Consider the following 15,486-nt stretch of genomic DNA (forward strand, 5'->3'; position numbering starts at 1 on the left):
CTCAAGGATGAATTACGTATCTTGGCTTCAAGCTAGTAGCCCTGCATGGTTCTATATTGTGCTGGATAGACAAGACATACCAGCTTTCTTGAAAATAGTTGACGTTATCTTGCCCTGCACTGTGCCTGATACCATCTCAGAGAGATGTGGAAGCATTAGTTCGATTTTATAAAAGTGGGAATTAAACCACAGGGTAGACAATGTGTCTCATCTGAGGGAAGTCTGTGGCAGAACCAAAAATTAAATGCAAAGTTAACTTTCTCCCATTCTAATAACTGGATTAAGATTACTGTACAGCAATATATATTCCATATCTTCCAACCTCATTTGCATAATTACATGCATTGTAAACAGACAATTTGGGATGGCAAGAGCCAGAGCAGGCACTGCAGGCATCTGCTGTACCTCGGTGGAATCCTACCTAGATATCTGATATTACTATAGCCCTGGTTCCCTTACCAGCAGGAGCTACCGATCACAGTGAAAAATGTGGGACTTGAAAACACTGACACCTAAAAGGTTTTCTTGTGATTCGAGAAAGGACCTGGATGCAGATTTGTGGGGAAGGGAAGGAAGTATAGCTATATCCACATTGAACTGGCAACTGGTAGTGTCACCTGCCACCGCCCAACATGTCGGAAGTGCCAGGAAAGTGCTTTTCCCACAGCACATGATCACCACAAAGTGATCATGTAATCAAATATTACTGTAAGACAAAAAAGACCCACAGCTGTTTCACAGGCAGACACAGAAAGAAAAAGCCACAAACAACTGCAGCATTAATTTATTTTTTTCGCTTCCAGATGCTACTTTCAAACCTGTTCAGTCATTCACTGTACTGTGAATCTCTTTGTAGTATTCCAATTAGTCCAAATTTTTTTTAACACCTTAAGCCCTAAAGTGAATTGGCAACCTTTGATATGGGTTTCATTTACTTTGATAGAAGCTGCCTTTACTTTTTTGTAAATGCTTTATGTGATTCCACAAAGAAGAGCTTAACTTCAGGCAGTCAAGCTCAAATGTTTTGGCCATAGGTTTACTAGACTTCAGGACCAAAAGGATCTGCTGTTAACATCTAGCCTGGCTGGCTGTGTAACATAGACTTGCATTCGCTGTTACATGTATCTGGTCCAACAACTTTACCTCTGAGGTTTCTTGTCTCTTCCTCTTAACTCGAGCTTGACTATCTCAAAATTTTCATCCAATTCAAGGATAAGAATCAGGAGGTTTTGACAAGCACGGACACCCACCCATGCATAAGCATGCAATAGACCATAGGCTGTGCGTATATGACCTTTCCAGCCTTCAGCAAGGGCTTCCTCGCCCCAGTGCGTCTGCAGCTGCTCATCAGCATCCACATGGTGGGTGTTACCAACCCTTGGATCAGCTGGCAGATCTCCATGTGGGAGCTCCCACTAACTCGCATTAGTCAGCCAGGTGATAAGCACCTGCGCACAGCCTCTTCAGCTGGCACCACTGAAGCTGGAGGCAGACATGTATCCCAGCCCGCTTAGTCAGTGTGCAAGGCAAACAGTAAGCGCAGTACCGCTGATCTTACACACATTGGCTGCGTTGTCATTTTGACCTCGTAAAAAAAGGATACAGATTTGGAAGTGTGCCATGCTCCAAGCAGTTGCTGCTACTTCTGTAACGCTTCCCATCAGAACCTTATAAGACTGTGTTTTTTTCAGAAAATATTTGCATACAGGAATGGGGAAGAGCAGGTCTAGCATATTGGATTACTGGCGACGCAGTGTGACTGGTACATAATTCTCAGCGTGACGCTAATCTCTATACCTGCAGTGAGATGAACGCAACACCTCTCCGCTCTGGCTCGCTGAATATCATGCATTGATCTTTTATACAAGACAGGTTTAACAATGCTGTAGAATATTCTCTTCAGGGGAAAAAAAAAAAAAAAAGACCAGAAGAAAGCAAATCAGTCTTCTCCATGTATTTTTAACAAGGCATTAGGAAAATTAACTCCTGGAACTCTGGCATGTTGCAAACACGTCTCAGCCTCCTGCAATACAGGAAACATTACTAAGCAGTTCGTATTTTTTTGACAGTGGGGTTCTTAGAAACACAGATAAAGTTCCAGGTGAAGAAATTGAAGTATAAAGAGGTTAAGCAAAGTCCTGTCCAGTGAGATAGCGGACTGAAACAAAACTTTTGGCCTTTGGTGTTGTACCACTTGTGTAGACAGATGAACCACTGAGGGCAAACATACAGTTTAAATACAGAAAGGCTATGCACAATGTAGCTGCCAACGGCAGCTTTAGTCCCTTGCAAAGCATAGCACCGAGGACTTCTCTGCAGTTATAGGGAATTGTGTTACTAGTGCCATTATTCATGGTTTTCACTTAGCGATGATTTTCACTTACGCATGTTTTTATCCAGAGCGCTTTAAGCCCTCACACAGGCAAATATTAACAGTGACATTTTAAAGAATGAAGAGATGGGGAAGCTGGATGACTTGGGTCATTGTCATATGATAAGCCTGAAATAGAATAAGCATTTTGTAGGGCTTGTGACTTTCAATCCCATGCTCAACTCATTGGACATATAGCCCACCTCCTACAAGGCAAAACTTGACAACAATTTTGCTCATTTAGTGACTGACCCAGACTGACTGACTCAAAACAGTGGTTGAAATCACAGCTATTGGATTCTGAATCATAATCAAATGCTGTCTTCTCCCAGTTTCCATGAGGTTTGCAACTAAAGCTCTAGTTTTGGACCGTTCTGCAATTTTGAGATTCTTAGTGCTTTTTACAGAAATGACGTATAGGCAGACAAGGAGCAGAGAAAGGAACGGAATTTCTCAGAAAGAAAATCTGTTTGTGCCAGCATTTGAAATACGAAAGTATAAAATACACAATGAGCTGCATATGCCAGATTCAGCTGAGTAGTAACTCTCTGCATCTGCGTAATGCTTTTTTGATTTCGCTTTACCTGCTTCAAAATGGATAGTACATGGTAGTAAGGTATGCTCAGCTTTGTCTGGAGATAACACTCTGAAGTATTTTTTACAGGCCACGTTTTTCTCATCTTCAGTGTTATGTATACATATATATTTATTGCTGTGATTGTGTTTTTCATTTAATATATATTTATTCTAGCTTGTTTAACTTTTCTAATTTGAACAGCATACACAGAACTTACAGCTCTTTCATCTAGTCTCAGGTCCCACTGATGAAAGATCTGTAATCACTCAAGCCCCAGAGCATTCACCCTGGTTATTTCAAGTATATTTGTCTTTAGGTGCTGCAACCGCAACTAGTAAACTTCCAAGTCACTTTGGCTGTGTGAGCTGAGTCATAGAATAATAAAAAACAACTTCTATTCGTGCATTTGTGCGCACTGGAACATACTTATATGCACAGTAATGACTAATGAACTAGTGAACACATTTGTTAAAGACAGCTTAATAGGAAAATGTGAATTGTTCTTCAGGGGGAAGGCTGTTATGATGTTAGAAACTGTGAGAACCAATATTAATTCATTAATATAATGAGTGTTTTTTCTTTATATGCATTTTTATTCTCAGATGTGGTGTTTTTAAATATTGAAGAATATTATGAGCCTGAGACATCAGGTCCCACTTTGTTGTATAAGCCTATTTGTGGCTGCCGGGATAGGAAATAAACTTCTCTGAGCATTTCTGAGTATCTTGTGCCTTCCCCTTTAACAGTGTCTCTCAAATCCTGTTAATTCAGGGATTGCTTAGGTTTTTGGAAAACTATCCATGGACCACCTTGTACAACGAAGCTATAAGGTTTAAATTCACAAACAACCATAACGAAGCTAAGCTTTGAGCGTTCACTCACTTGCCTTTTTCAAGAATGTTTGGAGAATATTATTACTTCTATTTCTGTGTTTCCTTTGACTGATTACTTAGAAAAAAAAAATGACTGTTTTTCAAGTCACCATCTGGTGTTTAATGACTACCAGTACTGCAGAGGCCACAGGTTGAGAAACACCTCTGAACGGTATCTAAAACTGACCATGACTGGAGATGTGGTGCTGGGCCAAGCAGACCTTTGGTTGGACTGAAGTGGCAATTCAAATGCTCTTAAAGCAATTGAAGACTGCTAAACTGATGAAGAACTATTTGATCAATATCTTACAGCTATTGACTTGCAAAAGGTCCTCTTTCATCACTCACTATCGTTTTCCCGGAAGATCTTTAAATAGATTTCAAAATCACATTTTGCTTCGAATTGGCTCCGCAGGAAGAAAAATGGGCTTCCAGGCTGTACGCTGTCATTCACGAGCATGGCTCAGCATCCTGACACTTCTGCAGGGCCGGCTTACAGGAAATGTGGAACCTCTGAGATGCTGAATTCTTTTCACAACACGAAATGTTTAGACTGCTAGGAAAGAAAATAAAGGGAACTGGCGTGGGAGTGCGTGGGGAACTCCATCTAGAAAGAGGAAGTATCGTGTGTGACTGATCAGGAAATGGGTACAAAGCATCTGTTTTGGTAGTATTTTCACATGTTTTGGGGGCATTTCCATAGCAAACTGGAATCTGGCCCTGCATGTAGGTATTACTTCACACCAGAGCGAAAGACAGGCACTAATTTGGAGCAAAATGCAACAGCTGTCAGCATGAGCGCATAGCAACACGGCACAACAGCCGAAGGCAGGTCACGCACAACACAACATCCCGCTGAAACTGCAGACTGTTGTAGACCCATTCTGGGCTGCAAGAATCACAGACAGCGCTCTGACTTCTATAGAAAGAGAAAGCTATTTTCAAGGCTGTCTTTTCTGACGGGAATTGGTTCTCTTTTGCCTCCAAAAACTCTGGGATACAGTCCCATCTACGCTACAAAAACTCCAGGGAAGTATGCAAGGCAGCAAGGTGTAAGCTTTCATCAACACGATGAAAGCCCTTTCTGATCCTGCCTGGCAAGGCACTTCTTTACCGTGCACAGATTTAACAGGAGAGACGTTTAGCCCTCATCTTTCCATAAACATTGGCTGGTCTGGAGTACACTGCCAACCCCCGTAATGTCAGGGCTGTTCACTCCTTTGGTTTTGTCACGTGATTTAAAATTTTTTTTTCCCAGAAGCTGAGTCCAAAAATACGACAGTTTTTCTTGTGTAAAGTGAAGTTCTGCTTATCCATTAGCTCTTGAGCAAGTTGTTGTTAGTCAGATTTTTGCAGAGTTGTGGGGAGGATAGTGTACTGCCCTCAATGCCATGAAGTAATTTTTAGAGGAAGTCCATGTATGGACAATTTATTCATTGTTTTGGAAGACTTCAAATAGCATTTCCAGGAGGACCAATTCAAGTTTCAGATTTGGTTCTCGTTATTCAGTCATTCCTCAGTCAGCTGGGAGGCAGAGGCAAGCTTGGATATGCTGGTGCAAGTGGGCAGCACAGAAAGCAGAGGCAAAATCCCTGACAGAGGGTATTTTGGACCTCCCCCTCCAGGACAGAAGTGTAATGCTCCTACAGAGTTATAAAGGGACTGAAATAAATGAAAGATATATTTCAAGGGCTGTCATGGTAAAGCTCCTGAGCAACATACTCAGTGCAATGTAGAGGGAGGCAATTATTTGGAGGACTCTTTTTGCCATTGGCTTTCCCCTCTCCAGAGAATGAAACTTGTTAGCTTAAATTATTTCAAACATGACCCATCCCCATTTGCTAAGTAGATCATATTAGTCTACATTTGTACTGGATCACAGTGTAACAATAGTGACAGGGCATAATTTTCTGCACTGCTCCCTTGCTCTTCTTTCTCAGCCTTGTTTTCCCTCTGTCTTCTTTCCATCCTTTCCACTGCTCCTTGGAGTGATCTTTTTTGCTTAGTCTGCTCCTGCATTTCACTTTCTCTTCTCCCTTAGGCCTTTCTTTCTTCCTGGCTGCTTTGAGTTGAAGCCAGCACTCTGACAGCAACATCATCAGCTACAGTCACCTTCAGATGAACATCATGAGTTCCAAGTAATCTTCAAAATTATTTCAAGTGAAAGAGATCACTTTCTCGCATTTTTATTTCATAGGGTGGAGTCAAATAGAATATGGAAAACTGCACAGTTTTGGCCACTCACTTCAAGAAGGATGTCAAGAAACTGGAGAGGGCCAGAGTGGAGGGCTACCAGGATGGTCAGGGGTCTAGTGCACAGGACCACTGAGGAGAGGCTGAAGAGCTGGGCTTGTGTAATCTGATGAAGAGGAGGCCAAAGGCCGTTGAACAGCAGCCTGTGACTTCATGACGAGGAGCTACAATGACACCAGAGCCCAGCTCTTCTCAGTGGTAACAGAAGGTGCAAGAGGGGGCAATGACAGCAAGATGAGTGTTAGACATTAGGAAACAAAATGCCCACTGGGAGGGTAATGCAGCCTGGGAACAGGCTTTCTTGAGAGCTGGAGGAAACCCTGTCCCTGGAGGTTTCCAAGCCTCAACCAGACAAAGCCACACTGACCTGCTCCAGTGCTGGCCATAGTCTGGCCTCGGGGTGGGATGGGCTGAGCGACCCACAGGGGCCCTTTGAGCAGCACTCTAACACTGCAAAATCATGTACCTGTCTTCTCAAAACACTCAGTGTAGAGTTCACCATGCTGTCCCTCAGTTAGCCAGTCCCTCCTGAAGTGGAAGAGGAGGAATTTTTTTTCTTTTTTTTTTAAGGGAAGGATAATATAAACAAACCTGAACAGTTACGGTAATTCTGGCATAGGTGAAATACTTGTGAATACCTCTAACTCTTGCTTTAAACTGAATGTGTTTCATGCAGACAGTGTCCCTTCAGTTTTCATTGCCTTTCAAAACTCTACGTTCTTGCGGGTGGTGGAAGATGTGCAGGCAGAGTGCAATGCTGAGAGCCTAGCAAACATGTGCCCAGCAGAGCAGAACCTGTAGTTTCTGTGGTTAAAACCATGCTGCAATTCTGATACGTCTGTCGTGTAACAACAGATGTAAGAGGAAAAAGTTTGTGCGGATAGAGAAGTATCTCTATCCCCCAATCAGGCTGCTCCTGAGCTACAGTCTGATTCTAAAGTAGTCCTGCAGATGATGTTATATTTCATCTTAAAGGATATGTATAGACCCCAGGGCATGGTAGGTCACCCTGTATTAGAACGTATACTCTCAGTTCTACAAACCAGTGTATTTATTTTTAGGTACGCAAGTAGCCTCCTTAGTTTTAGTGGGATGATTCACAGCCATGTGATGATGCATATGTGTGTTTATAGAATAAAAGTTCTTTATTTGTTGTTTCAATATTTATGACTTTTCTCTGAGTTATTCTAATGAAATCTTTGTTCAATTTTTTTTTTTTTTTTCCCCCTGGGACTGTCCATAGGCATCCAGTGCTTTTTGTGGAGACGTGTTTCTTTTACAGTTTCCAATTCCTTCTTATGAATAAATTCACTTATTTTTACTGGGATGCTTCAAATATCTTGTTTAGGACATAGGTTGTAAGCCACAATCTTGCATTTGCTACGATTACTTTTAACATACTTGCAAACTTATTTTTTTGTGCAGCTATATTAAAAGCAACAGCAATTTTCCATCTGTTTTAATTTGCAGTAAATGAGTTTATGCTGCTGTGTTTTAGGCAGACAAGAGCTTGTCTTCTTCACTAATTATCTCCAGACAATGCTGTTTGAATGATGTGATAGGCTAAATGAAAATGATAGTGTATCTCAGGTAAACTAAGCAATTTTGTTCCAACATATTGAAGTCTGATTATAATAAAAGGTTTTGAATTCATTTCCCTAACCACTGAACTGATATTCACAAATTGCCTTCTGAGGTGTACAGTGACAAAGCAGATATAAGTATCTCCTTCAGACTACGGAAGGTATCAAGGAATGATATGATTGTTGACATCATTAAAATTAATTCTTTTTCATACCGGCAGCTGGGATCATACCCCGTACTCCCCTGCTTCCTGAGAAGTGGGAAGGTTTTTGAGCCTTTAACACAGTCATAGACATCGGTCATTGCTACATTTTATGTGAAAAAGTTTACGACATAGTTTTTTCTTCGCATGGACAGAAGCCTTCTATCTCCTCTGTAGGAGCTGGAAAAGCAGTAGGTTTCTTTGAGGAAGCTTTCCCCTTTTTGCTAAAGCAATCAGTCTGGGGACAGCCAGCTCTCTGCCTAAGGCCCTGAAAGGTAATTAGGGGATAATGAATAGCAAGCCTTAGTTAGCCCTTCTCTCTTAAGTACATTTACCTTGGAGTATTTGCATAGGTGTGAAAACCATTAAATGTCTTCTCCGTCAGGCTGTTCTGTTATGGGATCCATTTCTACTGTGTGATGGTGAGGGCTGATGAACAACGGAGGTGCCAGTATGTGGTACACTACCTTGGTTAGGGTTCCCCCTTCCTGGACAAACGTTACCCTTTGAGGAGTGCAGTCACACAGATTTCTCTTGCAAAATATATTGCAGAAAAATACAACACAGAGACACCTTGCGCTTGCATTAGAGAGACAAAATATTATCTTTTTTCTTTGTAAGGAAGCAACATGGGCACGTTCACAATTTCAAGGTCACCTTCAGAAACAACAGCAATAAAATACAGAAAAATTATAGCAACCGAGTATTTTAATTTTTCTGTGGGGGCATGATTCAATATGTCCTTTTATTTTTTTTTTTTTTTTAATAACCACTTTTTAAAGTTTATCTTAATGCCTATAAAATACATAGCAATAGTTCTCCTTGGGCAGGAGCCAAGCAACCCAAATGAACATCCAGGAGACTCCTGATACTCAGCTTCTCTTCTGTGCCACATTTTCCTAGAGCTTTTCTCTATTAATCTTAAAACAACCCGTGCTTCTGTGTGATTTATTGCTTAGCTGAATAACTGCACAAAAAGCTTGTGGATGATGCCCCTCATACTGCTTTTCAAAAATATAAGGCCTGGAGTTCTTTTCACTGGCAAGACTCCAGGTAAAAGGGCTTTCCATTAGGTTTTGCCAGCCAAGATGTGGATCCCCGCTGGGGAAACATGCAGTTTAGATACTGGCTGGAAAATACATGGTGGTGAAAGGAAATGTTAGGGTAAGAGAAAAGGTCAGATCTGGATATCCTTCTGCCACCTGGGAGAGCAATGGATGTGGTGCCTCCTCGTCACTGCAGCGTTCACCTTCGTCCCCCACCACTGCACCAGTGTTTTAGTTCCTCTAGAAGTCTCATCTACTGCCACACTGGAAGAAAGCCATCCATGGCCTGGGCTTGGCTAATTTAGTGCTGGCCTCCTTTACCATATTCTGTGGTATGTCAGACACCAGATTTATCACTGGACAGAACAAGAAGCAAATTTTTTAATAAAATTGATTGAAAAATACAGATGCTTAGCTCTGTGTTATATCTGCATGGGCTGTCCGAGAAAATGGGACTGGAAGGACAATAACACAATGCTTGGAGCAGGAAAGAAAGGAGTAGAGGGGTATTGAGGAATCCCCATCACTGAAGTTTTTTAAGTTAAACCTTCATCTAGCCTTCCTTCATAGTCAGGGGAGAGAAAAGGACACAGTTAGGGACTGGTTCTTCTCCTCCTCAGACAGAAAAATGGTGGACTGTTCCTCTCCATTCATTGCCACAAAAACCAGAGAGACAACCTGTGACACCACCACCGCTTTTGCAGAGGTCTGAAGAAAGGCGAGACTATGGTTTTGGTTTGGATTTGAGAAAAAACTCTTTGGAGCTACAAATACTGGGAACACAATTTTTCACAAAAAATTTAGAATGGGCGGTCACCACAGACCCTCCAAATTGCAGCATCCAAGCTGCCATGGAGCCCTGCTTGCTGCCTGACACTGGTGGCTGCAGATCGGCGCAAGGCTGTCCTGCAGGTAAATCTGGAATGACTTCACTTGCCTTCAACCCAGACTGTTACATTTCTTTTTTAGTGCAAGATCAGTATGACACATAGAGAGACATTTATATTAACTGCAATTAAGCTCTGTTAGACCTTTGATCTGCTACCATGTTGTAGTGTATAAATGAATACATTAAAAGAAAAATAAAACGTGAAATAATTATCTTCTATAAGTTGCAAAGCTGAATTTCAAGCTGTGCCTTTAGAGCAGTTTCATCACATTTTTAATTGTGCTAGCTTTTGTGTCAGGAAGAAGAGCTTTATTGGAAAATACGAGGGAAAAGTAGAACAAAAGCTGACGTTTCATTAAACTGAGAAATGCCACGGGCTTGAAATTGTAATCTTTAAAACTTGTGTATTAGGAAAGCAAATTATCAAATTGTTAGGTTTTGGGGAGTAAAACCTTAGTTTTCTCGAAGAGACACACATTGGCAAGAAAAATACCAAGGCTGGTTTGGAGATCAATTTAAAAAAAATGTTGTGTTGAAAGGACAAAAGTAGCCAAGTATGATGGTCAGCTGATGTGGGAAAGTGAGAAAAAAATTACCATCCTGATAATCAGTCTGAAAAACAAACTCTTAGTTTCCACAACCAGCTGAATCAGACTGACAGTTTCCATGCAGAGAGGCACTGACTGACTTCATTGCTGTGTACCTGAAGCACAGCTGGAGCAGAGAGTGATGAGAGGGGGGGAGAGCAGGGCTAGGGAGAAGGGCTGGGTCAGTGGGGCGATCCTCTCTCGCGCGCTCAGGTGAGGTCAGCTCAGGGAGCTTCATATGGGGGAAACGCCATGCTTCTGCATTTCGAACACAGGTATGTTTAGGAATTACATTTCTGCTGCCAGTCCTCACAGACAGCAAAGAGCACTGAGTTGAGGGCTCTGTGCTCCCAAATGGGGGGGGCACCCATCCAGTTTTCTTCAGCGCAAACTCCGTAAGTGCAAAAGGAAGCTTTCTGGCACTCCCAGACAAGAATATCCATACAGGACTTCAGAGGACCGTTCTTGGGCTCAACATTTGCACTGAACTGTGGAATAGCATCCTGCCAGTCAAGTAAGCAACAGGTCTCATGGAGGCTTTTTTTAACTTCTCAAGGAGGAGAAAAGAGAAAAAATGGTTTTTACTGTCCCTCCAGGATTATTTTTCTTTCATTCATTCATTCATTCATTCATCCATCCATCCATCCATCCATCCATTTATTTTTCTTCCATCTGCTCTTTGACTGTATAGGCTGTTTTCAATTACACTGCATATCATGGTTTGCAGTGCAATCTGCAGAAATGTATAAAATGGAGCTGCAAGATGAGGTGCAGCACCTAGGGGAAATTTCCAGCAAATGCCCCAATTATTACATTTCTGTCTCTCTGGCTGCTGTTCCCTTGAGGCACCATATATTCTCGTACAGGAGGGGACAGTCCATTAATTCCCACTGCAAAAGCAGATCTCCCCATGCATATGCTCTGTAGATAAACTGTCAAAAATGGAAACTACACCTCAGCCTTCTACACCTCTCTCCCCTCTCTGTTCAAGGGGCTTTTAACTTCAAAGTGTAGTTGAGAGCATTAAATTACCAATGTTATGAAGTGCATTAAGCCTGGAAACCCAACAGACTAATTATCTGTTGGGTTGCTTCTTGGGTAACCACTGATATCTGCTAGAGTGAATACCACGGTAGGTGTAAAATTATATCAAATCTAAGTAGTAGCATTCTGCAGAGCTCAGCCCAAGGCTGAGCAGCAGAAAATCAGGCCCAGCAGGTGCAAATACATGAAAAAGATCATGGGATCTGTCTCATAAAAACCTTCCCTTCCCTTCCCTTCCCTTCCCTTCCCTTCCCTTCCCTTCCCTTCCCTTCCCTTCCCCTCCCTTCCCCTTTCTCTCTCCTCTCCCTCTCTCCCTCTCTTAGTAGTGAGTTTCTAGTCCTCATGGTGAAATATGATCCAAGAAAACTCTAAAGCCTCAAATTAAAATAAAAAGTCCACCATTTTAAAGTTCAAGTGTGGGGAAGAACGGAGAAAGACAGAGAAGAGAGAGCATGTTACCTCATGAACGTTGAATGTCTGAGATGATAATACTATGTCTAATGTTGAAATGCTGGTTTGAATGAGTGCTGTAGATGTAACAATGAGAAATAGTATTTGGGAAGCAGGCTAGGTTTAGAAAAATACTTTGCTTTGTGGCCTGCAGACAAAATGACTGGGAAAGATCCCAAATAGCTTTGGTAAAACTGGTTGAGTAAACACTCTAAGTCTCATTATCATGGTGAAAGTCATTAATATAGACATATTCAGTATGAAGGTCAAAAATCACACAGAGCTGAGCTCTTAAACGGCAGTATTTTGGGCCAGGGACAGCTGCTTTCCTCCTGGTGTGAGCAGTGTGTGGCACAAGTGCGTGCTTCCTGCTCAGACTACCGTAATCCTGTGCTGGATAGGCAGTTGGCACTGCCAGCTCGACTGTGAAATGCTGTAGTGAATTGAATTGAGTAGACAGGAACAGAGGACTGAAAATGAAATGGCTGCTAATGTGAACAGTGTTGCAAACCTAAAGCATTCCAAAATTACGAGTCCAGACACTGTCCTCAAGTTATAAAATCTGTTTACACACCATTTTAAAACAAAAATAATCAATGGTAAATTCATTCTTGCTTTCTGGTTTCAGAGCTTCTAGGTGCCTCACAGTCTCACATTTTCTCTTCAGCCACAAATATTAAGTATCCAAACACCATTCCTAGTCTCCTAGGTCAAGCAGGTAGGTATATGTAAAGGAAACTTGAAATACCATGAGACTCATCATCAAGTTGCAAGAATTGGCATGACTGCTATAAGTCTGGCACTGCAAACTAGAGGCATTAAGTATCACACATTTTTGAGCTTTATTTAATAGGCACTTTAGATCCAAATTATTAAGAACAATTTGAGATAAATGATGTAGAAAAGTAGGAGCTGCTTCTTGCTAACAACGTATCTTTGAGCTCAATGAATGTGTGGAAATGCAAAGCATTGTAGGGATGGTTTCCCACCTCCTGTGATTTGCCTGTTGCATTGGCACTATTGTGGGGAGGGCATTTCCCCTCCATGGTTTAAGAGCTGGTGGAGCTCAGGTGAAGGCAGAGTCACCTGTGAAGAATGGATAGCAATGTCTTTTTTGCTGTGCCACTGTTTAATGTTATGCTCAGCAATTCCAGATTATCCAGAGGTAGAAACCACAGATGGCAGGCCTTTGTTTCTGCTTCCATTTACTTTGCAAGCTCAAGAGATATATGTATTTATATAAGATAAATAATGGGAGAATTCTATAAATGTTACCCGTGGTTTGAGTCTGTAGACAGTTCACACACTTCTTTCAAAGGTCACAGTAGGCTTAGGACAACTGCTCCTTCATTAAGACAGACAGATCTTTGATAAAGCTTTTAAAGATCATTTGGAGAAATTATTTAAAAATTGCTTTCTCATGGTTATATCCTGTCTTTTCTTGCTTCTCATCCTCTGACCAAGGAATTATTTTGCCTGTTGCAATCATCCCCAAGGACACCCAATTTTGTCATGTAAACACAGCACAAAATGGCCAAGTCATAAGACTCGCTCTGCTTTGGGCTGGGAACCCAAGAGTTCAAGCTTTTGCTTCAAAACGGCTTAAGTCCTCTGGCATAATCAAGAGCCGGTATGTAACTAGAATACAAACATACTACTTCAGTCCTGATTGAGGGGATTATGCAGGTGCTAAACAAGATTACCTTTGATTGCTGTTGTAGAAACCTAGGAAGAAACGCTGCTTTAGCCCTATTATGACATTTTTACAGACGCCTAGGAACTGGCTACCAAGTTTGCTATGGTGAAGTAATTGGGTTTTAATCATGTTCAATTAACTGATATGGTGAAGTAGTTGTTAAATGCTTCTTAGGTAGAACCACTGGAAAATATTTAAAAATCAAAGGTGAGTTAAGATGTTATCCTAAGTGTCCCTGCCCAGCCAGCCAGTGCAACCTCACATTGAAGGAACCATTTAGGGCAGTTGTGTCATGGCAGAAGAGCCCTTAAAGTTCAGCCACCCTGGGACTAGGTCCCAAAGTGGTAAACCATGTGCACGGCTTCTGCTTTAACTGAAATTAGCCTGGATACCTAATCAACCCAGGTAAGAAAAAGAACAGCACCCCCATCCCATCACCACTGCCAAGAAACGGCCCCTAAATACTGTGTTTTTAACTGGGTCATTCCCCAGATCTGGTTTCACGTGTAGGCAGCTCTTGACCTAGCTGAGAGGACAATAACTTCTGGTAGAGAAGAGAGGGCAGGAGAGAGCAGGAGGGAGATTGAGAGCCCTCACACTGCCTGTGGAGCTGGCAGATGGTAAGGCGGGTCACTGGCCTGCTGTGCTTCAGGCAGAAGAAAGCACCGCTCAAATTAGTTAAATCAGTGGAGCTACCCTGTGTGGACTCCCATATTTTAGAAAAAAATGTATTATGGCTATAGCTAACATTGCTTAGGAATGAGTGTAACCTGCAACATTCACACACCACAATAAGATCTCACAAAGGAGTGAGGGTGTTTAGTTAATTAAATGTATTTCTAAACTTGTTTCATGAAAGTTTATCATCTAGATCAGCATTTAATCTGTATGCATAGAAGCCAAGACTGGTTATAGGTCAGGGGAATTAACCAGGAGCATTAAGCATTCAAAATCAAAGCGAGGAAGTGAAAGATTTCCTCCTAATGGGGACAGAGGCTTCTGGGATGTTTCCCAGGGGGACAGTTACAAAAATGGCAGAGAGAGCAGGAAGAAAATCCCCAGACTATTCAAGTGAAATCTGCCTCAGGATCTGACAGCTACTTGTCATGCTAGGAGCGGTTTATGTTTACTGGGACATTTGCACTGTGTAGCCACAGCATTTTTGAGGCATTTCTTTTCTTGGCTTAAATGCAGTTCTGACATGTCATCCAACCACAGCACCAACAGTCTAAGTTAATCTGGTACACTCTTCATTTCTAAATAAGATCTAAGCTTATCATAAGACAAAGAGAAGTAAAGACAAAAAAAGCACAAAAGCCCCCACATCCACCCCAAAAGCAAAACCCCAAGAGAGAAAAGAGACAGAGTCAGAAGGATGTGTGTGAGCCTGACATGTTGAGTTTATGCTGTCTATGCTGTACTTTCTTCCCTCTTGTAAAACTAACGAAGCTCCTCATGTGCACAGTGCTTGTGTCCTCAGTCCTCCTGTGTACAGACCAGGGGTCACCGAGTGGCCACTTTTGCCCTCGGACGTATTCACAGGGCTCTTGCTAGGAGCTCATGAGAGCTCTGCTCACATAGCAGATCAATGCCAAAACGTGGCTGACGGCTTATTAAACAGATCTGTTACGATACTTTTGTTTCTCCTCATTATGCCATGGCATAATTCCTCAGGAGCCTTTGTGCAGCACATTGTGGACTGCGGCTGTCCTGCACGCAAGTGAGTTGTTGTTGTTGTTGCTGTCGTCCAGCAAACACTCAGTGGGTGAGAGCCTGTGTCTCGTTTTGACATGAAAAACATCCTTCAGTTAAGCTTGGCTTGGGGACAAAGCACTTCAGCCCTGAATAAAGGCGCATCAGAAGCAGCCTCCCTCAACGAGCTCTGCCCGCTCGGCCCCCCGGCCGCCCTGGCCCC

The sequence above is a fragment of the Pygoscelis adeliae genome, unplaced genomic scaffold (assembly GCF_000699105.1).
Source record: "Pygoscelis adeliae isolate BGI_AS28 unplaced genomic scaffold, ASM69910v1 Scaffold172, whole genome shotgun sequence".
NCBI lineage: Eukaryota > Metazoa > Chordata > Aves > Sphenisciformes > Spheniscidae > Pygoscelis > Pygoscelis adeliae.